Source organism: Leuciscus leuciscus (assembly GCF_965113295.1).
Source record: "Leuciscus leuciscus genome assembly, chromosome: 5".
Taxonomy (NCBI): Eukaryota; Metazoa; Chordata; class Actinopteri; order Cypriniformes; family Leuciscidae; genus Leuciscus; species Leuciscus leuciscus.
Window position 1 is genome coordinate 730,470 of NC_138729.1, and position 25,000 is coordinate 755,469.

At 38.5% G+C, this 25,000-nt stretch overlaps 1 protein-coding gene and 1 long non-coding RNA gene across 3 annotated transcripts in view; both read right to left on the reverse strand.

Annotated features, from left to right (window-relative positions):
• Positions 1–2,724, reverse strand: part of tbx3a (T-box transcription factor 3a) — an 18,223-nt gene extending 15,499 nt beyond the window's left edge. Inside the window, exon 1 of one of the 2 annotated variants that reach the window (XM_082170128.1) lies at positions 2,649–2,724. The gene's annotated coding sequence lies outside the window, so the exon portion shown is untranslated. Of the gene's footprint in view, positions 1–941; positions 1,037–2,648 lie in introns of those variants that run through there. The other variant, XM_082170127.1, reaches the window with a different exon arrangement.
• The window catches only part of LOC309498253, a 236,190-nt gene that overhangs the window by 75,663 nt on the left and 135,527 nt on the right, over positions 1–25,000 (reverse strand). The window lies entirely within an intron of this gene.

Sequence of the window (25,000 nt, forward strand, 5' to 3'; positions counted from 1 at the left end):
CAGCTCGAGTCCATGATGGGAAAAACGCAAATCACAGGACCTCATTATCTCATTTTTATCGCCATCTTTTGGGAGCAAGCCTTAATCAAACGTGGCACTCTCTCTCTCTCTCTCTCTCTCTCTCTCTCTCTCTCTCTCTCTCTCTCTCTCTCTCTCTCTCTCTCTCTCTCACACACACACACACACACACGAAACCCAGGCAAAGTAAACAGTGCACAGAAATCAGTAAACGAGGGAAGTGTCTGCGGCATATTCTGTTTAGAGTCCATAAAGATGAACGAGAAGCCGTTAACAGCGCGATTGTGTAATCCAGTATAACTTCTAAAATACATTAGGGTGTTGGTAATGGTTTGCTGCATAGTCGTAAACTACCAGTTGGTGTTAAAACTGCTTCTCTAAAAGCGATTTCAAATGTTGCTGTGATGACATCTGTTGTTTCGTGTTCATTTAATGTTGTTGTCCGCCTTCAGAAATGAAGATTCAAATCTAATAATTCATAAATAATACAATGGACGCACACTCTTTTAAATAATGAACACATTTAGGCTGTTAATGCCAGCTAACCCAACAGCCTATTTTACCTTCAACTTCTTATTTTATTACACGTCTCGACAGCAGTCTGGATATTGCATCAGCAAACAAGCAACACATTTTAATGATCCATTTCAGATCCCTACCCTGCAGATATGACTCCTGCAATCAAAAAGCAAAGATTGTCAAAGAGATTTACACCTGTCTGTCTCAGCCCATAGATTAGACTACTGGAGCCAGGTTGTCTGGAACCCGTGAGCTACTTCACCCTAAATCCGGATTAAACATGATAAAATAATCAGCAAAACGCCGCTTTCACATGCACGATAAACGCGAACCTCAGCGAACGCAAAACCAACAACTGAAGTAAAGCGGAATTGTAAAGCGCCAACATTGTTCCATATACTTGCCGGTCCCGCGCGTCTGTGCTCTCGGAGGAAAGTGTTTTATGTCATGAGATTATAGACTGCAGTCCGATGCGGGTCACTGGACCCAAGACACTCCCGGTTACTGCGAGTCATTTCTCAACAAGCCTTTTAAGTTGGCGAGCGAAGGCGTATTATGACATACTTCCCTATGTTCCTCAGCAGAAGGAAACATCTATGACTGCAGACTACAATACGTGCATTCAAATATACTAATCTGATCCAGCATGAATACGGAATATCTTTGATAATGTCGATTATGATTTAGCCTTCTTTATTTGAATACTATTTTTTTGTTTGTTTTTTTTTTGTTGTTTTTTATGGGAATGATGCCAGATAAAAACGATGACAAATTGCACGGAATTTGATAAACGATTTATTTATGTAGCCTACATGTAGGCTATCTAAACTTTCAAGTGCATTCTAAGTCTTCAATATTCACTCATGCAAACATGTGCGATAGTGTTCATATTCTCATGTTATGGATGTCTGTGGTATGCTACAGGTATTTTAGTTTATTTTTAATCAATGAAAAATTAGGTTTAAAAATCACAATTTTAACTGTGTTTATATAGGATGTGTATGTTTGTTTTACGTGGAATTTACAGTCATCTAGAATGTCGTCGGTTCAAACCTGAAATCATTCAGTGAAGCGAAAACAATTAACATGATTAAAACGGACTGTGTGATTTACCGACTCACACGCGGTGCACTTTTACATATTTATGCATATTTATATTTAAAAAAAAGCAAAGATATTGAAGCTATGGTTTAATAAATTGCACAAAATATTTTTTTGTTTTCACTTGAACATTGTTTGATGTATTTACACTCCATTCAGATTCATTCTTTAATTGCTGATAATTCTGCACTATTTCCTTTGCGTGGACCTTTAAGCGTTAGATCTCATAAGCTTTAATTATTTTTATTTTCTTTGTGCTAAACATTTAGGCATCATCCAAGGGGAATTAACATGTAAAATCCCATAGTAGTCCAACCTCTGATTATTAATATTATTATGTTTAAAACGATTTTTCTGTTAGACGCGCAGCCGAAATGATGCCGTGAAATGTTGAAGATAAGCCGCTTCTCTATCAGGAATATCAACAGGTTGTTTCAGGCATTAAACAGGTTTTGTGAGTTTGTCATTGAAATTCAGTTTGGCTTTATTGTCTCGGCCTGCATCGAAACAGATTCTGGCAGTGACAGATGGAAAACTGGGATTTATTCAGGTCAACTACAACTTCAGATTATAATCGGACTTTGCGATTATATTCGCATCAATAAATAAATTCATTCTTTCATTCATTCATTCAAATACAGTCGCATATGCAACACCGAGGTTTTGTGAAATCCTTAAAAAATCAACTAGGTAAGTGAATTCATTCTCATCCGAAGTTCCCGTCTCTGATTTAATTTATTTTATGTTTTCACTGTTTAATTTCAGATCTGTAAATACATTTAGAAATACATAACTTAAATTAGTAAATACAACTGAATGCAATTAATACAATATAGCTACTTCACTCATACCAATCGTAAAAGTGTTTATTTCTTCTGTAAAATGGGTCAATATATCAATATATGGATGAAATATGCCTATAGAAGATATACACTCAAACTTCCCACGCCCTTTATCACATTCAACATTATTATAATAACCCTTTGCATCATCATAATCATAATAGCAACCTGTATTCTGTGCTGCTGTGTCTCAGAGACTGGAGGTTACATAAACCACATGCCTGGTGTGACCAGAAACATGATCCAGACATCATTCTTGAAGCTTGTCCCTTTGGGTGAAAGGAGGGGTGTGAGTTATGGACATGTAGCTTTTCCATTTCAATAGCCCATCTGGGTTTCTACTGTAAGACTTGCTGCATGAAATATTCAGGGTTCAGTGAAAACTGATCTGATGCTCGAGAGCGAGTCTTCTTTCCCGTCTTCAGCTCTCGACCCCTGAGACTGGGAACCAGTCACACTGAGATATTGGTGTCAGTGTGTCCAGATTACCTTGCATTGCCGCGCTCTCACAAATATATATAATTCTTATGTGATATTTCATATGTGTGCCAATCACACTTTAAAGTCACCATGAAATCAAAATGGATCATTCTTGTTTTTCTGGAATACTGCAGTGATTTATGGGTGCGCATCATTATTGTGTTAATAATCTTGAATCAGAATAAGTTCTATCTCTTCTCTGATGATGAGGGCGGGGCTATAACCTGTCACTCACATGAGATCAGCCAATAGCAAACCGCAACCATCCAACCAGCCAATCAATTCCCCACAGACACAATAAAGCCCCGCCCACGTTTGTTCTTGTTCCAGAAGCGTTTCACTGGTATATACGACACTATAGAGGAGAAAATAGTGCAAACTCCCTTTAATGCGACTTCAGCTTAACAGAAACATCAATAGCAAACAACAGTCAAATTCTCATGGCATTACTCAGCCAAGCTTTAGAAGCCTTATATGGGTTTGACACTTTTCACACTCTTTTTAGAATCCAGTCCTGGCATGCCCCCACCCCCCCCCACCCCCCCCCCACCCCCCACACACACACACACACACACATGCACAAAATCCACATGCTATTGTCCCTCCACCTACCGACGGTGCAAACTTGTTTTGTTCTCCGTGAAATGTCAGTGGTCTCCGCTTCTCCTTGGGAGTTCGAGAGGCTTTTACCGAAAGCAAAACAATCTGAGGAAACTGGGAACAATCATAGACAGGCTCCAGCGAGCCGCCATAAAACAGCGAATGCTCCTGACCTGATGAAAGATCAATGAGCTGCCACTACACCCGCCAGTCAGCAGGAACACACACCAATAAAACACACACCAAGGCCTCTTGCTTTCCATGACATGAGGATTGTAGAAGATTGGAGACTGTTTGCAAGCATGCATTTTTCACACTGTGGATCGGATCATGTAAAGCCCTAGTCCTCCGACTTTACTTCAGGAAGATACACGTACAGTCAGACCAAATGTTATTCAGACACCTTCAACATCTGTTAAATTTAACTACACAATTAGATAATACCAGTTTAGCTCAACCAATCACCAAGCAATGCTTCATTTTGTTCAGTCTGTGTGTAAAAAGAGCATTAGCAATTAAAGACAAAACACTTCAGCAAAACATAATCAGCTCAAAGTGTTCCAATCATTTTTAGTCCCAAATGATTATAATTGTCACTGGTAGTCCCTGTATGAAGAATATTTGGGTATAATATGTCACAGATTACTTTATTTTGCTCTCCTCACTTACATAAATGAACTATAGTGTCCTGATCACACTAGTGAAAAAACATCGAATATAATATCTGGTGTTTGAAATTTTTTGAGTTTGACTGTATAGTTGTGTCTCTGTGACTAGTGCACACACACACACACACACACACACACACACACACACACACACACACACACACACGCACGCACGCACGCACGCACGCACGCACGCACACACACACACACACACACACACACACACTCAGATGGAACAGGAACAGTCTCGGAGGGAAGGGCTGAATGGGGTTTTTCTCCAGCACACACACACACACACACACACACACACACACACACACACACACACACGGCCTCGGCACTGCTCCTGCTGGAGAGAATGCAGCGACAAGCCAAATCTTCCCAAACTCAACCGAACCCAACGCACATGAAATGCTACACAAATGTTTGGGAGATTAGCACTGTGGAATTAATGAGGCGTGTGTATTTGCCTAAGCTGTTAATAGTTGATCAAGGACACCGGAGAACACTGATTCAGAAGAGCTGATGTTCAGAATCCACTGGTTCCAGAGAGAACTCGAGGGTCCTTGACTCAATGTTAAAGATGTTATATGTAAGGAGAAATGTCTTAAATGACTGGATAATACTTTCACATTAACTCTCTGGTGGTCCTTGCGTGGCGGTCAAAAAAATGACAAATATTTATCAATGAAATGAATGTATATTTTAGTTCGATAATGTTTTTTTTTTCTTTTTTGTCTAATATTTTGTATTTTAGGGGATTTTATGGTACTAAGTTATATTAATGAAAATGACATTTCCAAAGTAAGCTGTCATAAATCTTGAATGCTTTGGACTTTTTAAAGAAAACACGTGACACCTTATTGCTGAAGTGAAAAAAGTAAAAAACGTAAAAATAAAAACATAAGTTTAAATGTATTGCTATGAAATTTTTTTAAAAAAATACTATTTTCAATTTGTATATGATGAATTTTTCCCCCCAAAACATGTTTTACTATAAAACTGCTAAAAGATCAGAGCCATACATCTAAACGAGTTGTGTTCCAAATTTGAGGTTTACATCTCAAAAAACGAGTTTTCAGTGAGTTAGTTTGGGCGCAGTACCTCACGCCTCCACTAGAGGAGCTTCTCATGACGGCATTCTGGACCATCAAGATCACAAGTGTTATTATTTTTTATAGAAACCTTCAATATTTTCCAATGATTTTTTTTGTTCACATTCACCTTTACCAAGTTCTATCCCATTTCGATTAAGTTAAAAACCCAAACAAAACCAAACAAATGTTCTGTCAAAAAGGACCAAAGAGCATCAGAGTGGTTACTCTGCGATAGCGTTAGCAATATGTTTGTTTACGATCAGTTTAATTCATAATATTTAATACAAATGTATAAAAATTAAATTAATTAATTCAAACCACATCCATAAAATGATCACATATAGTGTAACTCCTGTAATGAAGCGTCTTTAAGGTTCCACATTGAACACTTTCTTCTAAAGTGTTTGTACGCTTTATACGCGACACTTACACTAAAGTTTTGGACATTAGAACTGCACATTTAATAAGACTAGTTTGCTGAGCATTTGCCTAAGCTGTTAATAGTTTGTAAAGGACACTGGAGAACAGGAATTAAACATCTGAAACCGACATTCCGAATCCTCTGACTGACATTCCCGAGTAACTGATCTGCGATATTCCCGTTCTCCAGTCGCTGAGACACAACAGAGGCAGACAGCGCATTCTTCTGCGGTTCGCTACAAGCTCGTCGTGTAATATGTCAGCGGGGAAACAGATTTTGTCAGGTGGAGATGAGGTTCAGAAGTTCATGGCTCGTTTAAACTCAAGCATTCCATTTAAAGTCTTTACATTTCCATTTAATTCCAGCTTCCCCTCCTGTGTCTGCGTGCAGTTCGACCAATCAGATCCACTTCTCCTGATACACGTGACTCTCTCTCTCTCTCTCTCTCTCTCTCTCTCTCTCTCTCTCTCTCTCTCTCTCTCTCTCTCTCTCTCTCTCTCTCTAAGGGAAGAAAAGGCTGATCTGCAGAATAATGACAGTCATTTAATTGAATTGAACTGAACTTTGAACAGTTTTGATTTTAGAACAGATTGCATGAAAACAATTCCATTAGAACTTGAAATGTTACATTCATTGTTTGAAGAAAAGGTTCTGGAGCTTTAAAGGGCTCTTCAAATGTAGAACCTTTTATGGGTTTCTATGACTTCATGGATTTAGCTTTAATTAATATTTTTTAGTGCTGGGTAACGATTAATCACATCCAAAATAAAAGTTTGCGTGTACATAATATGTGTGTGTGTGTGTACGGTGTGTAATTATTTTGTATAAATACATACATATGCATGTTTATATTTAAGAAATATTTGCATGATATACTGTAAATATATATTTATACATAATTTATATGATATATAAATTTATATATATAAAAAAAGTCTTATATATAAACATGCATGTGTGTGTATTTATATATACTAAATATATATAATCGCGATTAATCGTTTCCCAGCACTAATATTTTGTAGTTTTTATTAAATAGCACTAATATCTTTTATTTTATTTTATTTTATTTTATTTTTTTATTAAATTATAGGAATTAAACAGCTCATATATATTTAATTAGTAGAAAAAATGGCAATAACGCGTTAAACATGAACGTATCATGCAATCCTTTAAGACATTTCCTCTGACATGGAACTTTTTGGGCATAAAGCGTTATTAAAAATCGAGTCGAGAACTCTAGAGAGTTTTATATCGAAACCCACTGAACCTTTCAGTCAAAGACTGTAGACATGAAGATTTCAATAGTCTGTGTTTCTGTAATACGGATCATTTGTTGTAAAAGCATTATTTTTGAGGTTCATTCATGCAAACTGGTGGATTTGACTTTTATGATCCATTGCTTTCACCAGAAGCCTTTATTTTAAAGAAGCAAGAAACATCCATATTCTGAAGAGCATTAAGTGTAAAATCAACACACTATTAATCTCCAGGTAATCGTCATCAGTTCCTCAGTGTGATTACAGTAGAACTGAACTCTTAGTCTATTTGAGGAGGACAATTAGAGAATGAATACATCAAGAAGACTCACTATACATCTCTTAAACTGTTTCTCTTCTTCCTTTGAGTTATGGCCATAGTACAGAGTGTATTATTAATGTGCAAAGAAAGTATCAGTCACAAACACTTGGCTTGCATCTGGCAAATGATGGCATAATTTGCCAATAATCCTGTGTTTTTCACGTATAGTTTCAATAGTAAGCATTGAGGTCTGGTGAACCTTGAACTTCCCGATCACTCGTTCCCGTCAGTGTGTTCTCTCCGTCAGTGAGTAAAGTAAAGTAAAGTAAAGTTAGAAACTGCTCTTAAATCGCTCATCTGTTGGAGGTGGCGACAGCGTCATGATATCACGTCCAGATGTGACTCAGTCAATGTTACGTGTCGTATATGATCGGGCAGCATATGGTCTCCATCAGATTCAGATATGAATGTCCAGCTTCATTAATGCACAGACACAGACCGGCCGTCTCTGGACAGAAGCAAACATCTGGAGCTCGGGGTTTTCCAGAGCTGACGGTCCATGTTTTAGACGGACAAGTGAAATGGCTTCAAAGAAACGCTTTATTTAGCTTAGAATAATTGAGGAAAGATTCCCTTTATCACAGAGTTCACCTGTGGACCGAGACCTGGGGTTATCTGGAGAAGGCCTGATGCTTTTAATGCAACAGATTGGAAACAATCTGCAGCCCTTATACAAATAAAATAAAAATAAAAGTGTGATTTGGATTGTGCTTTTTGACTTTCCCATCAAGAAAAGCATAACTGTTCATGAGCAGATCAATGCTCTTTCTATTCATCAAAGAATCCTGAAAAATAAAATGCATCACACTTTCCACACAAATATGAACTGTTTTCAACACTGATAATAATCATAAATGTTTCTCGAGCATCAAATCATCATATTAGAGTGATTTGTGAAGGATCATGTGACACTGAAGACTGGAGTAATGATGCTGAACATTCAGCTTTGATCACAGGAATAAATTACACTTTACTATATATTCACATAGAAAACAGCAGATTTACATTGGAATAATATCTCACAGTTTTTACAGTTTTTTAATCAAAATAAACGCAGTCTAGCTGAGCAGAAGAGACTCTTTCAGCAACATCAACAAACTCTACCAACCCCAAAATGTTGTTTAAATGTATTTTTTTTAATTGCATGCTAAATGTTTGAAATATATGTCCCATATTAAACTATAAACCACCAATTCCAGATATTAGCAGCAATGTGATTTTGGACTTTTACCCTTCCTTCTGTTTATTTAAAAAGGTTTGTGTGACGTCCGAAAGCAATAGCTCTAAGAGTCCCGTGATGTCCTGATTCAGCAGACTGAGTCCTAACCTGATAAATGTGTCAACAACAAAGAAAAAATGTGCCTGTCTTCAGTAAATCAGTGGGAACGGCATCTTTACAATATACTCAAGCCCGATGGAAGCGATGTGCACTCTGTTACCAGCTAGTTCTGCTCCTCCGACTGTAAGGGTTATTGAGCAAATGATCAATTTGTCAAGTCTTAAGCAAAGAGCCCGTGGCAGCCAGTTCAACCAGAGGCTTATAATGATTGGATTAGTTGTGATTCGAGCTCTTAAATGATCAGGCCGAAATATTGAGCTCGAGCGAATGTGTGTGTGTGTGTGTGTGTGTGTGTGTGTCCACGTTCCTACACGCTGAATAAACCACTTTAAATATTCACAGTTGACATGCTTTTAATAGCTCGATCTAATAACGTTATTCTCTGAAAGCTGCTGTTGTTGGCGGCTCACCAGGACTCAGACTCAGACTCTTCAAACTCTTTTATTCCTGTCAGTGGAGTTCATCAGACGGAGAAGCACCTGGAAATAAATACAACGATTTCCAGGATTTCCAACATCTCAAAGACTTCTGGTATCATTGAGATAGTTTGTTCTGTTACACTTTATTTTAAGGTGTCCTTGTTACAGTGTAATAATACATTTATTAATAATAATCAACTACATGTACTTACCAAATGGTTAGGATTAGGATTAAAGTTGGGTTTGCATGTAATTATGCATAATTCATAGTTATTACTGTAGAAACTATATGTGAATTTTAAAATAAGGTTACCGTTTTTTACAAAATATTATTGTTTTTAGTATTTATTCAGTTTTATTTCAGATTCAGTTTTAGTTATTTTAGCACATCAATTTAATGAACATTAGTTTCTTTACTCAAATAAGTTTGGTTACACTTTACTTAAAGCCTTTATATACAGTACACCGCATGTACAAGCACTTTAAAGCATAATTCTGCACCTTATAACACATATCATGATCTGTATTGTAAAGCTCAACAGAAATAAAGGTGACTTGATTTAATATTTGTTGTATTTCAAAAATGTTTTTAGGGTTTTGGTTTTGGTTTTGGGTAACTAATAACCCTGCTTTGCTCTGCCAAAAAAATCAACAACCAAACAAAATGAGTGGCTTTAATCCTCATTCAGAAGATTAGAAACGCCTGTGATTAAAAGCGTCTCGAATGCGTGTAATCTGCAGTGTGGTGTGTGTGTGTGTGTGTGTGTGTAGGGGAGCGTCCCGCGGCCGCTAACCGTGTTTGTCATGTTATCACGTTAGCCTGTGGAAGCGACGGGACACGGACACACACTCAGACCGTTCACTTCCTAAAGACATCTGTTCATTAATTCACTTTCTGCCCACTTCAGCAGGCTCTGACCTTTCATCGGATGCCAAGCCGCTGAGTAAAAGAACACGGTCCCCGCAGCGGCTAATGGAGTTACTGTAATGCAAGAGTGAAACTGAATTGGGACCAAGATGGCCACCGCTCTCGCAGAGCGAATGCACACAATCTAATTGCTATTGACATTCTCGTCTCGGAGGAAATTTGACATCTAAGGGCAAACAATTCTATTTAGTCGCCTGAATACTCTCAATGCGCGGTTCTGTCGGGCTCTCCGCGTATGCTCTCGTGCGGCAATCGATCCTAATCTGATTCAGGACGAGCAGCAGAAAAACCAGAATAAAATCAAAAGCACTGTTAGGGCAAAATATTAACAAGGGAGAACAATCGTGGTGGTGGACAGTAGGAGGAACAGTATTGTTAATGCACGAGTCCCCGTGAAGTGCTCAAAGAAATCTGCTGCTCAGGCTAAAAGCGCTTCTCATTCCCTGAGAGCGTTCCTTCATTCGTTCCTTCATTCGTTCCTTCATTCGTTGGGCCGGCCTCGCCTGATTTCATTAGCCTCACTCCCGGGAGAACACATCTCATGTTTTGTGAGAGTGGACCATCCTCACAATGAAGTCCATCACAGGAGAGAGAGTGCATGTGTGAGAGATGACGGATCTGACAAATTGAAGTGGCCCTTACAAACTCTCTCTGTGGTAGTGTGTGTGTGTGTGTGTGTGTGTGTGTGTGTGTGTGTGTGTGTGTGTGTGTGTGTGTGTGTGTGTGTGTGTGTGTGTTTCTGTCGGTCGGAGGGTGTTTGTGTTGGTCAGTCCATGAGACACTCGGTTAAAAACAACCCAATTTACCCAAGGTCTCGGTAAATACAGGACAGAACACATGTTGGGTTAATTTCACCCAGCAAATTACATTGTTTATTTGACCCAGCATACTGGGGTAATTCATTTTTACTACTAGCAATTTGTTTTTTACTTCATACATGAATTGTTGTTTACATATTAACTGAAATCTTCTAAACTTAAAAAAAAAAATACTCCACACAACCACTGGTTTGCATAATAATTCCTTTATTTTGTATCATATTTTACAGTATAGAATATGTAATATAGTTTTTAAATACATTTTGCATACATTTAAGCTTGTTTAACAAATATTAGATGTAAAAATTAAACATTTAGAAGTAATTCCAGTGTAATGGCCCAGTCCACTGTAACGTCTCTGGATCTCGTGCCGGAGCTTGTGTCGTGTTCAGCGGAGGAACTTATAACTCCAGACGCCCTGATACTACCCAAACACTGGGTTGTTACGTCTGACCCAGGATCAGGGTTACACAAGAAAACTACACAAACACTGGGCTGTTACGTCTGACCCAGGATCAGGGTTACACAAGAAAACTACACAAACACTGGGATGTTACATCTGACCCAGGATCAGGGTTACACAAGAAAACTACACAAACACTGGGTTGTTACGTCTGACCCAGGATCAGGGTTACACAAGAAAACTACACAAACACTGGGCTGTTACGTCTGACCCAGGATCAGGGTTACACAAGAAAACTACACAAACACTGGGATGTTACGTCTGACCCAGGATCAGGGTTACACAAGAAAACTACACAAACACTGGGCTGTTACGTCTGACCCAGGATCAGGGTTACACAAGAAAACTACACAAACACTGGGCTGTTACGTCTGACCCAGGATCAGGGTTACACAAGAAAACTACACAAACACTGGGTTGTTATGTCTGACCCAGGATCAGGGTTACACAAGAAAACTACACAAACACTGGGTTGTTACGTCTGACCCAGGATATGGGTAACACAAAAACTACACAAACACTGGGTTGTTACGTCTGACCCAGGATCTGGGTTACACAAAAACTACCCAAACACTGGGTTGTTATGTCTGACCCAGGATCAGGGTTACACAAGAAAACTACACAAACACTGGGTTGTTACGTCTGACCCAGTATATGGGTAACACAAAAACTACACAAACACTGGGTTGTTACGTCTGACCCAGGATATGGGTAACACAAAAACTACACAAACACTGGGTTGTTACGTCTGACCCAGGATATGGGTAACACAAAAACTACACAAACACTGGGTTGTTACGTCTGACCCAGGATCTGGGTTACACAAACACTGGGTTGTTACGTCTGACCCAGGATCTGGGTTACACAAACACTGGGTTGTTACGTCTGACCCAGGATCTGGGTTACACAAACACTGGGATGTTACGTCTGACCCAGGATCAGGGTTACACAAGAAAACTACACAAACACTGGGCTGTTACGTCTGACCCAGGATCTGGGTTACACAAACACTGGGATGTTACGTCTGACCCAGGATCAGGGTTACACAAGAAAACTACACAAACACTGGGTTGTTACGTCTGACCCAGGATCTGGGTTACACAAAAACTACACAAACACTGGGTTGTTACGTCTGACCCAGAATCTGGGTTACACAAAAACTACACAAACACTGGGTTGTTACGTCTGACCCAGGATCTGGGTTACACAAAAACTACACAAACACTGGGTTGTTACGTCTGACCCAGGATCTGGGTTACACAAAAACTGCACAAACACTGGGTTGTTACGCCTGACCCAGGATCTGGGTAACACAAAAACTACCCAAACACTGGGTTATTACGCCTGACCCAGGATCTGGGTGACACAAAACTACCCAAACACTGGGTTGTTACATCTGACCCAGGATCTGGGTTACACAAACACTGGGTTGTTACATCTGACCCAGGATCTGGGTAACACAAAAACTACCCAAACACTGAAAAAATAACCCCAAAAATGTACCCATAAGGCTCAACCCAGGATTTGGGTAGAAAAAATAACCCAATCTTTTTTAGAGTGTGTGCAGGGTCCACTATTAGGAAGCTATTAGGTGTATCGACTCAAAACCTTAATCTGTTTGTTCGAGCGTTCAGACCAGCTGATACTGCATTCAGTGGGTTTATAATGGAGCTGCTGCACATCGACGGCTCCTGAAGATTCTCTAACAGGACAACAGAGGTTCTTCATGGTGGAAAGATGTTCTCCAAATGATTAGAAAAAAAGTAAATGGTTCTTTAAAGGACTGATCCATGAAAGGTTTGGGGAACCAGAAACGGTTCTTCTATGGCATTGCTGTGAACCTTTATATTTGTGTAGTCGAGCTGCGGTCTTCAACGATGTGTCCTAGTTTACGTGATATGATGCATACCAAATATATGTTCTGAGAACATCTCCCATTAAGTTATCAAAACATTATTTCTGAATGTTAAAAATGTCGTTTTTTTTTTATGTTTTACAATGTTTTTTTTCTTGGTTATGTGAATGTTAAAAATACAATTGTATCATTCTTCAAACATTATTGCAACGTTACATTTGAATGTTCTCTGAACGTTCTGAAACAAGTAACATTTAAAAAAAAAACGTTTGATGAACGTCCGACTGAAATGTTTCCGGAAAAAACGTTCCATAATTGATGTACGAATAATGTTTTTTGTATTAACGTTTTGAGAACATTATTAAAGACCAGATAACTTTGAGCAAATGTTCTATTGAGAACGTTTGTTCATAACTTTGTTAGAGTTCATGTTGACGCGCTGATTGACTCGTGAGTTTGGGCCGAGATCATCTGATTGTTGGGGAAACCTGTTTGAAAACAATCAGTATTTCATTTGGTGCAGAAATTACACACTACAGCTTTAATAATAGGATTTTTAATGATGTTACATTGGATTAATTATTCATTTTGTGTCATTTGTCATTTATTAGACAGGACAGTGAGTGAGACCCAGACAGCCATACAGTGTCGGCCCAGATCCGGTCCACATCTGGGTCACTGTTTCAGAGACATTTATAACAGCTTCTTCTAGTTTTAGTGGTTTTGTCACTATCATTATTATATATAACTTTAAAACATTTTTTTTTTCAGTTTTATTTTTATTTTATTTTAGTATTTCACCTTAAAATGATTTATTTCAGATATTTCATAATCCTAACTAATTTTTTCATATTTATATTTTATTCTAAGTTTTAGCGGTTTTGTTATGTATAGGGTTAGGGTGTATAAAATGTATATATATATATACACATTTTATTTAATTTCAGTTTTGGTTATTTTAGTGTTTCACCTTCAATTTGTTTCAATCAGTTTTTTTTACCTAATACATATATATATATTTTTCAACTACTGAATTAACGATTTTTAGCAGTTTTAGCTTTTGTTAACAACACTGTAAGTAATTCACTTTCAATATTTTTTTTCTCAGTGACTGATCTGCAATGTAGTAAATAGTAAGTGTGTCCAGATTTCTGAGGGAAAGTTTGATGTGTATTTGCACACAGATGAGAGCCAGTGCCGAAGCCTCGCAGAAGAGCCACAAACACGCTAACGCTAAGAGCCTTTCAGCCGCTGGAGCGAGATCTCAATCGCTTCACCTGAGAGCACCTGAGGTGACGTTCCTCTCGCTGATAGGGCTGATTTACACCGGTTGAAACGCAGGGCTCGCGTCTCCTGGTCTCAGAGGCTTTCGTGTTGATCAGGGGTGCAGATAGACGTCCATAAACGTGTGTGTCACGGACCGTGGCGCTGTCTGCTCGGAGACTGATGTTATCATGAGATGTGCACACATTCCTCCTGTGGGCTATTGACCGAACCAGGGCCTGTTCCTCGGTCTCAGTGTTTAGCATGTTAATGAGACGTCTAGCCAGTGCGAGGAGACAGTGGAGGATCTGGATGAGCGTAATGAGATTAAGGACAGTGGACTAGACGCTTGAGGAATCAGTGTGGTCACGAGGACAGTTCAGCACAATATATCCATGTTTTTGTGAAACTACGGGTTTAACATGTTTACATCCATGCTTTCCTCACACAAACACAATCTGAAACCCCAAGCAGTGCCAGACAGTGATCCGGACTGACCCGTGAGCAAGAAGGAGATTTGAAGTTAGTGTTTCAGTGATCTAACATGTTGACGTGTCTCTGATGTTTGTTATTGGCTTTTAAAGGCTGTTGAGAATAGAGTTCAGTCTCTTTTACTGATCAAACTGAGAGAAAACAAACACAAACAATCATTGCATTGACTTTGCAGCTGGACTTTAAAGTGGACTCCACCAGTGTTAGTCTAGTCCACATCACATTCACACGGCGGATTTTAGCAACCCAGTGAAGTGGAGTAGAACTAATAATAATGATAATTTTTCTATATTTTTTTATTATTTCCTCTATAAAAATACATACATTTGTTTTGACGAGTTGTGCTGTGGAACTTTAGTAAAAAATGTATACAATAAAACCTATAACATAATTAAAATACATTTAAGTTTACTTCAAATCCATTAACATATTTGTTGACATACTGCTTGAGACTTACTGATATAACATTATAATTCAACTTTATTTGGAGTACTTCTTTATTTCACAATGCACATTTATTAATATTAAGCCTAAAATGTGTTTTAAAATCAATATAAATAAGGATTGTATGATATCAATCTTTATATGCAAGATATTTAAAGTGTACGTAAAGTATTCTTGCAACAGTTCCACTTTAACACAGTCATGCTGTACTTCACTATATCTTTAGTTGAACTTCTGCACAATCAAAGTACATTAAGTACAAAATTAGCTGCCAATTTAGCAGACTTTACCAGTTTATACCAAAAGTACAATTTCAGGGTATTTTTATTAAGTACATAAATATGTAAATGTATTTGCATTATACTTAGCATAAAATGTATGTATTTCAAATACATTTTAGTATATATTTTTTTAAACTAGGGTTCTCATAGAATTAGAGTGATTATTGAAGCTTTAAATATACAGTGCTATGCATAAGTTTAGACACCCATGCTAAAGTTGACTAAAAAGAGGAATAAAAAATCATCTTTTGGAAATTGAACTTAATGCCTTAATTAAAAAAAAATTTGGGAAAAAACCAACCTTTAAGGACACCAATTTTCTTTGTGAATGAATAATGCTTCAGAAATAAATGTTCTTCCTTAAAATACAGGGTGCATAAGTCTGGACACCCCTATGTTAAATTCCCATAGAGGCAGGCAGATTTTTATTTTTAAAGGCCAGTTACTTCATGGATCCGGGATACTATGCATCCTGATAAAGTTCCCTTGGCCTTTGGAATTAAAATAGCCCCACATCCTCACATAGCCTAGACCATACCTAGAGACTGGCATGGTTTTATTTCAGTTAGCCTAATAGCTGGTTTGATTTGCATTGAGAGATGATCTTATGGAAAGTACTCCATGATTTAACAACTTTTCTTATAAAGTATACATTTATTACTTAAAATGACTTAATCTTTTGTACATGCACAGACTCCAGACTTCTGCTCACTGTAAGCTGATTTTCTGACACTTTTCTATATAATGTGTGTATAGATCTGTGTGCACTTGAAAACACATGAAACATAAACATGCATACATTACAATAAAGTATTAGCAACTATAATATTATTATAATCATAATAACATCCAAATAAATAACTTCAATAATGTATATTTTTAAGAACATGTCAACATGACAAGTCATGAACACGTTCTTCTAGAAACTTTAATACAACGTTTGTTCAAAGTTATACAACATTTGTTTCTGAAATGTTTCAGTTGGACGTTCATCTAACAGTTCTTAAATGTTACATGTTTCAGAACGTTCAAAGAACATTCAAAAGTAACATTCCCATAATGTTTGAAGAATGATACAATGTAATGTTCCCTTAACGTTCATATAACCAAGAAGAAACATTTCTAAAACGTTTTGGACGTTTTGAACTTTTAGAAAACATTGAGAAATACAATTTACATATTTTAATGGGAACGTTAGTGAAACATCCCTAGAACTTATTTTAGTTTTCTGGGATGGCTTAAGAAACATGTGATTTTGTTATTGTTATTACTTGGTAAATTATCCTTTTATGGAATGGCTAGAAATGGAATATGTTCAGATGACAGAATATTAATCAAACACGATTAATAAAGTCTTTAGCAGGTGATTCTGATGATGGCAACAAACTCTCATGAATAATGAGCTGAAGATCACTTCCTTCACAAAGAGTCTCTTTAACACACAGATCGCTGGGTTTACCAATAGCATGTTAAATCAGTTTAACGCGTACCATTCCCTCCTTCATTAATAGCTTTATTCATTTCTAGGAACCACACCACAGAGAAGAATATAAACAGAATATTTCCACGTTCAGTCTGACTCAGTTTGGTAACATTATCTCTCCTGTTATCCTAGAAAGGCGAGGCTCAAATGATTCCCTTTTTGAAATATGATGAATCAAATATGCTCTATGGCAATTTTGTTTCCCAAGATGGTTTACAAGCTGTCTTGATCTTACTCCACCATCTGGATCACACGGCCATGGAGAAGATGATAATGCACTTTATGATGAGGGGAGGACGAAACCTTTGACCTTCACAGCCCTTTGACCTCTCTGGGCAATATTCAGCGCTATTCCTATAAGTAGCATATGCTTGCTCGTCCGATATGTTAAAGAAATTTATAACCAGAGCTTTGTCGATAAGGTCCCAGTGGACTGCGAAAACAAAACTAGGCCACGTCTACATTCATCCGGATACATTTGAAAACAGTGTTTTCGTTTCAGTGTGCCGTTTCAGTGTGCCGTCTCAGTGTGAACAGAAGAGAAACGGAGAGAAAAAGAGGCTTTTCAAATGAAACCGTATTAGTGTGGACATGGCCCTAGTCTATGTCGTTGAAGCGTAACCCGATCTGTATTAGCTCACAGTGTGCTGGACCTGAAGCTGAAGAGATCCAGTGTCAGGTTCTGGTCCAGTGTGAGCTGATGCTTCTCTCCCTGGGGAATGTATGTGTGTTGGTATATGTGGAGAATCCTCCTCACGTCTGCCAAACCAGTGTCGCCTCGCTGTGGACGAGGTGAAACCCTGGATTTACTCACTGGCTCATAAAGTAGATATTTTCAGAATCAAAAAGAGCTTCATTGCCAAGTGTGCTTTCATGTAGTCATGCAACTCTTCTGGCAAGACTCTGAACAAATGTTCTTCAAGTAACGTTAATAGAGTGTTCGTTCAAAGTTTAATAATGTTCTCAAAACTATTTAAACATTTTTAATAAAGAAATGTCTTCATGCCTTAAAATATCTTGAATGTAACTTGACACCCTTGCCTCATTTAGTATGCGCGGCTCTATGAATATGCAAATGAGCCCCGCCTCCACTCACTCACTCAGCTCAGAGATCCACTGGTTGACGATCACACGTTGATCTGATTGGTTACAAGGTAGTTTGTGACGTCAGAAACACCAGCGATTTCAAAGCGTGTTTGAGACTGTCTTTGGTTCACTGTAGTTTTAAGGAGGAAATACTCAGCAATGCTGTCGACTTATGAACTTACACATGGTTTGTCTTACGGCATATTAAAAACACCACATAGACACATAAACTACATTAAACGATGGGTTTTGCTAATGGTTAGCGACTCAGACAGCAACTTAGTGTCGGCCCAGATCCGGCCCACATCTGGTATGCATGGAATCCACATGGGAACCCGAGTGTGTGTGTGTGTGTGTTCACTACTCACTGCTCCTAATGTGTGTGCACTAACTTGGATGGGTTGAATGCAAAGGACAACTTCTGAGTATGAGTTCCCATACTTGTATTTCACATGTCGTTTTCACTTTCACTCAATACAGAACTGGAGGAATACTGTCACACAGAAAGCTGCTCACTTTTATTGGTTATTATGCATCACTCTATATGTGCGGATTGGCCAAAAAGCACCTTTCTCCACAACATTACCCAGCAATCACTCTTTACTTTGCTTACATGATGGAATATCTTACATCTCGCAAGTTATTTTTGTAAAAACGACATGTAACCAAATTCAAGATTATTTTGTCTAGAAGTGTGTTACTCACAGACTATATCGGGTCTACATATGCACCCTTCAAAGTGGTGCTTTTATTATCTTGAAACACTAAAAACATAGATACAATCCCAGACACATCTTGGACACGTGGAATCCACAGGATGAGATCTGTCATTCCAACCATGCAAGAGTTCATTGGAACTAAGGTTTCGAGAGATACTGGGCCCTATCTCGCACCCAGCGCAACTGACTTTGTACAGCGACGCATGTATCATTCCTATTTTGCACCCGACGCACAGCGGACTTTTCCCTCCACAGACGCACGTCGGTAAATTAGGGAATGAACTTGCGCTCCCAGGGGCGGTTCAGCGAAAAGAGGAGGCGTGTTCCGGCGCAAACGTTCCCTGGTGCTATTTTGCAGTTTCAGAAAACAATTCCACCACTGACCAGGAGAAACCTAGTCTAAAGTCAGTGGCGCGTTAAGATGCTATTTTAAGGGCGCATGCTTGGCCATAATGGAGCGTGTGCACAACACACACACACTTTGCTTATCTCATCTACACAGACGCAGCAGTTGCAATTTTTGCAAACCATTCATAATTACAAGGAACAATATTACCACATGAGGGAAATCATTGTTGTGTCCATGAAGATGTGAAAAAAATAGGCATAAATCTAGCTTACACATTTACCCAAATTATTATACGCCTGTTTAACTGAAGCTAATTTGGGTGTGTTTCTCCATCCCCAACGTCACTTCTCTGTGTTTTACGGCCCTGACGAGAACGTCGGTCTCCTCGGCTGTGAACCGCTCCTGGCGTGCGTGTGGCAAATCCGCCGTTATAATAGCAAGCCGCCATGGAACAAGCGCGCCTGCTCTTAAAGGGAATGTGAGATGACGCTCTGATTGGTTTATTTCACGTTACGCCCAAACCACACCTATGAGTAATGAAGCTACTTCAGACCAACACATTTTAGATTTGCGTCGGAGAGTAATTTATCCCGCCGGTATAATAGCTACAGCGCCCGAGATCCGCCCACAAAGTTACTTGCGTTTCGCTCTTGATACTTGCGTTTCAGATCGTTAAAATAGGGCCCTATGAATCATTTAACTGTGTTGAAAACGTCAGAACATGCTTTTGTCAAATGGTCAGGATGCTCAAACAGAGCAATGTTTTTCAGCAGAATCAACCAACAAATGACTCAGAGTTGAGCTGACTCCTCATATGAAGCTGTGACAGGAGAGCTTACACACCCTCACCTGTGAACAAACAGATAATGCTCGCTCAACCCCTCTGGAACGAATTTCCTGCAATAAAATCCATTACCACACAAAGATGTAGGAAGACTCTTTTATGTCACCCGTTCACTGCAGTGGCCATTGACCTGGAGACCTTGGATTCCTGACCTCTGACCTGTGATCCTGACCTCTTCTTCCTCGGTCCTGCTCTACCTGCCAGGCACCTGCTTTGAGAAATGAAAGATTAGGGAATGTGTCTCCGGGGACTCCTTCCGTCCCGCAGACAACAGGCACACAGTCCCGCGTCTCAATGGGGCTTGAGTGGGTCTGGTAAACCAATCTCCCTAATTATCTATTGAAAGAACATTCTTTTTCCTTTCAGAGTCATTACCCCCGGTTCAATCGCTGAAAAGTAACATACAGGAGCAAAAAAAGCAGACAGGAAAAAAGCTTGCTGATTTCCACCAAGGTTAATTGCTTGGGAGGGACCAGATGTGAAATATAGATTGCAATAAAGGTGAAGGGGACCGGCATTGAGGAGAAATGACGAATGAATGCGAGATCTTACATGGCTCTCGTTTCCTGTGGATGTGAAAGGACTGGCAGAAGCATATATGTCCATTTCTGGATTCTGATTTGATTTTGAAAATGACACAGATATTAATTCCCCCTCCATCCACCCAAAATCAAACTAAACATTCACAATTTGTCGCTTTAAAATGCGATCAAAAATAAATCTAAAGGGATTGTCATGAACCTCATCTGTCTTATCTGTTCATCAGCTGAAGCTCTTCAGTCGTTCTCAGAAAGAACTGAAATGAGAATATTCACATGTTTATTAGAGATGCACCGATGTATCGGCCAATTATCGGTATCGGGCGATTAAAAATAGCCGATGATCAGTGCTGATTATATCCTGTCAATCAAAGGGTGCGGAAAAACCGTGTCAGACTGCAACTCATTCTGTGTGTGAAGTAAATCTCTTGTTTGTTGAATTAAAGGGATAGTTCACCCAAAAATGAAAATTCTGTCATCATTTACTCACCCTCAAGTTGTTTCAAACCTGTATGAATTTCTTTTTTCTGCTAAACACAAAAGAAGATATTTAGAAAAATGTCGGTAACCAAACAGTTGATGGAACCCATTGACTTCCATAGTAGGAAAAAAAAAATACTATGGAAGTCATTGGGGTCCATCAACTGTTTGGTTACCGACGTTTTTCTAAATATCTTCTTTTGTGTTTAGCAGAAAAAAGAAATTCATACAGGTTTGAAACAACTTGAGGGTGAGTAAATGATGACAGAATTTTCATTTTTGGGTGAACTATCCCTTTAAGGGCAAGTTAACACTACAATAACACTTTAACAGTTAAAAAATAGTGACATTAATGCCAGCTTTATTTGACCATATGAATCCTACATCAAAGATTATCTGTAGCACCTCCTGTCCAATAATCGCTGTTATATAATAATTGTGTTGTTACTTCTGATAAGAAACAAAGTCTCAGCTTTCAATTCTGTAAATTTGATCACGAAATTCAAATAACAAATGGTGTTTTGACGCTCTTAAATGTGATGTGACAGATCGATGTAGCGATTTCTTCCACTTTAATACAAATTATATCTAGAAAAACATGCATGAACATCAGAAGGTATGTTGAAAAATATCATGTCTCGTGTAATCACTCAATCTAATCACTTCCACTGCGCAAAGATGTCAGTAAAACAGCTTGTGAACAATATCACTTAATGTTGGAAAGTTATCCAGTGTTCACAGTTCGTTAGATAGCAATAAAAACACTAGAGAAGAGCTTATTTCCTGCTAATTATATGCTGTATGTATGTTTGAATAAATTTGCCAAGAAGTTTATGAAAACTATATGTGCAACTGAGTTGTACAAACATTTCAGCTTTTATTTGTGTAAATATTACATCTGGAAATAAGTAGCAGTTGAATATAATAGCTCTGTAGTTAACTGTTTATTTAACCTCTAATATTAATGAGAGGTTCCCTGGATAGTTTGCAGCATTATTTGTGAGATCTTTTTTTTTTTCCTTAAAAAAATCAAACAATTGGTATCGGTATCGGCATCGGTATCGGCATCGGCTGACATCATTCTGGATAATCGGTTATCGGTATCGGTGCGGAAATTTAGCATCGGTGCATCTCTAGTTTTTATGTTTGGGTAAGGTGATCATTTCATCATTTCAGTCTTGAAATCAGTCACCATCTCTTTTTGGGTTTCTTGAACTGGTTAAATCACACAAGCATTTCACACTAAACATATTTTTTTCATTTGATGAACAAGTCCCTCTGGTTGAGATCTTTGAGCTTGCTGTTTCTCGGTACACTGATCCTCCAGAATCTCTCCACCAGCTAAATAACCTTTAAATCTTCCAGCTTTGCAGGACTTTGCAAACATTCAGAGGCCATTGGTTATAAACCAAAGAGGATTGACTTTGGAATTCACAGAGAGTCCTGCTCTTACCTGTTGTTCCAGTTCAATTCAAATTTATTAGTATAGTGCTTTTCACAATACACATAGTTTCAAAGCAGCTTTAATGGATGTCTACATTACAGTTTACAGTGATCTGTTGTCAGAAGTGACTGTCTAAGTTATGTATTTCAGAAATGTACATATACAATCAGGTAGCTAATAATGCAATAATTTAAGGCAGAAACAATTATCTAATTGAAGTTTCTGTAAGGAAGTTATAATATACAAAGCTGGACATAAGTTTTCTGTTCAGATGTATACCACATTATTATTAATATTGTTTATTTATTTATGTTTTTCCTTAGTCTTATTTAAATGTCTTTTCTCATGTCATATATGCATGTATATACGTATGTATGTATGTATGCATGAACCAAGAGCTCCTGTAAAAAACACAACAAATTAGTTGGCGAATAAAGCTCATTCTGATTCTGATTCTGATTCTGATTCTGATTCTGGCAGATAGCGTGTTGGTTTTGTCCAGTTTTCTCCGAAAGCAACAAGCATGGAATTAAGGCCGTTTTCTCCAGAAATGTGAAGCATTCACACACTTCACAGCAGCTCACACGTCGCAAGCCGAACCTGAGGGGAAATATGTCACAGTTTGACCTCTCTTACTGCTCTGTTTGTCAGCAAACGGTAAAAAACCAACAACACAAATCTGTCTGGTTGTTTGTCAGGAGCGGTGAGATGTGTTCTGCCCCAGTGTGAGAGCTGTCACTAGTAATAAACTTTGGCTGCTGGACAAAGCCTGTGTTTTGAAGTGTGTGTCCGAATGCAACACCCTTCCTGGCACCAGTGTGTGAAGGCCAGAACACAATGACACGGTGCCAGAGACACGACACGGCCGTGAAAGAGCTGGGGGATTATGATCTCACTTTTTTAACTTTAGTGGTAACACTTTAGAATAATGGAATAATGGTCCAGATCACTATAGTCCTTGAAGAGTGACTTGAGTAATTAGTATTTTATGACAACGCTGAGAGTAAAAAAAAGACAATTGCTCACATCTCAGACACGTTAATGCTGTGATTAGTAATTCAATATTACTTACTGATTAGTTAAGCTTGTTTCTATATTAGTTAATAGTAGCTGAAGTGTAATACTACTCATTAGTCCTGCATTACTTTCTGCATAGTCACTTATTAAGGAGCGACCATTATTCTAAAGTTTTCTAACTTTAGTTAGTGTGTAATGTTGCTGTTTGAGCATAAACAGCATCTGCAAAGTTACGACGCTCAAAGTTCAAAGCAAAGGGAGATATTTGCTTTTAAAGAAATTGCTTTTTAAGAACTACAACAAACGGCTGGTAGGAACTACAATGAGCTTCTTCACGGGTTAGTGACATCACAAACCCTAAAATTTACATAAACCCCGCCCCCGGGAACTCGATTTATAGATTATCATGACAGAATGTCCTAATCAATGACTAGAAGATAGATAACTCCACATCAGCTGCATAAATTCATCAACTAATCATTCAGAAATGTCCTGTTGCTTCTACATGTTGTCACTTCTTCTAGAGTCTCTCCATCATTGTCTGACTCCGGTTTGAACATAAAAGGCTAAAAGTTTTGTAAATGTTCAGTGTGTATGAGGTAATCATAGCTGCTAACACACACACACACACACACACACACACACACACACACACACACACACACACACACACACACACACACACACACACACACACACACACACACAAACACACACACACACACACACACACACACACACACACACACACACACACACACACACACACACACACACACACAAACACACACACACACACACACACACACACACACACGTTATTGAAGCTCCACCCCCTGTGCCGGGAGCAGCAGCTCATTTGCATTTAAAGGGACACACACAAAAAAACGTGTGTTTTTGCTCACCCTCAAAAAGTGACAATTTTAACATGCTATAAAATATAAATCTGTGGGGTATTTTGAGCTAAAACGTCACACACACACACTCATCAGAGGGAGACATCAGAGATTTTACATCATTTGTCATGTGAAGCTGTGCTGAACTGCATCATGCCACTCTCTCTGTCTGTCCTGCTGTTATGAGCTCTGATGTACGTTGGCATGTAAAAGAAACATAATTTCTGGTTTCGTAGCGCATGTATCTGGCAGGTACGGTGTTTAAGTGCAGAATGAGTGATGACACGCGCAGGTCTATAATTCCCCACCACATCTGTTTCTGATTGTTAACATGAAGAAAACAGACCACTGGTCCCTGTGGAGACAAACTCAAACTCAACCAGTGTCTCAGGTTACCAATCGTCCCAATCAACACAGTCCAGTGTATTCTTACACTTCTTGTAAACTCGTGTAGAAACTATAGAGAACTCTACTGTTCTTGACCCAATTTAAAGAACCCTTTATGTCAAAAAGC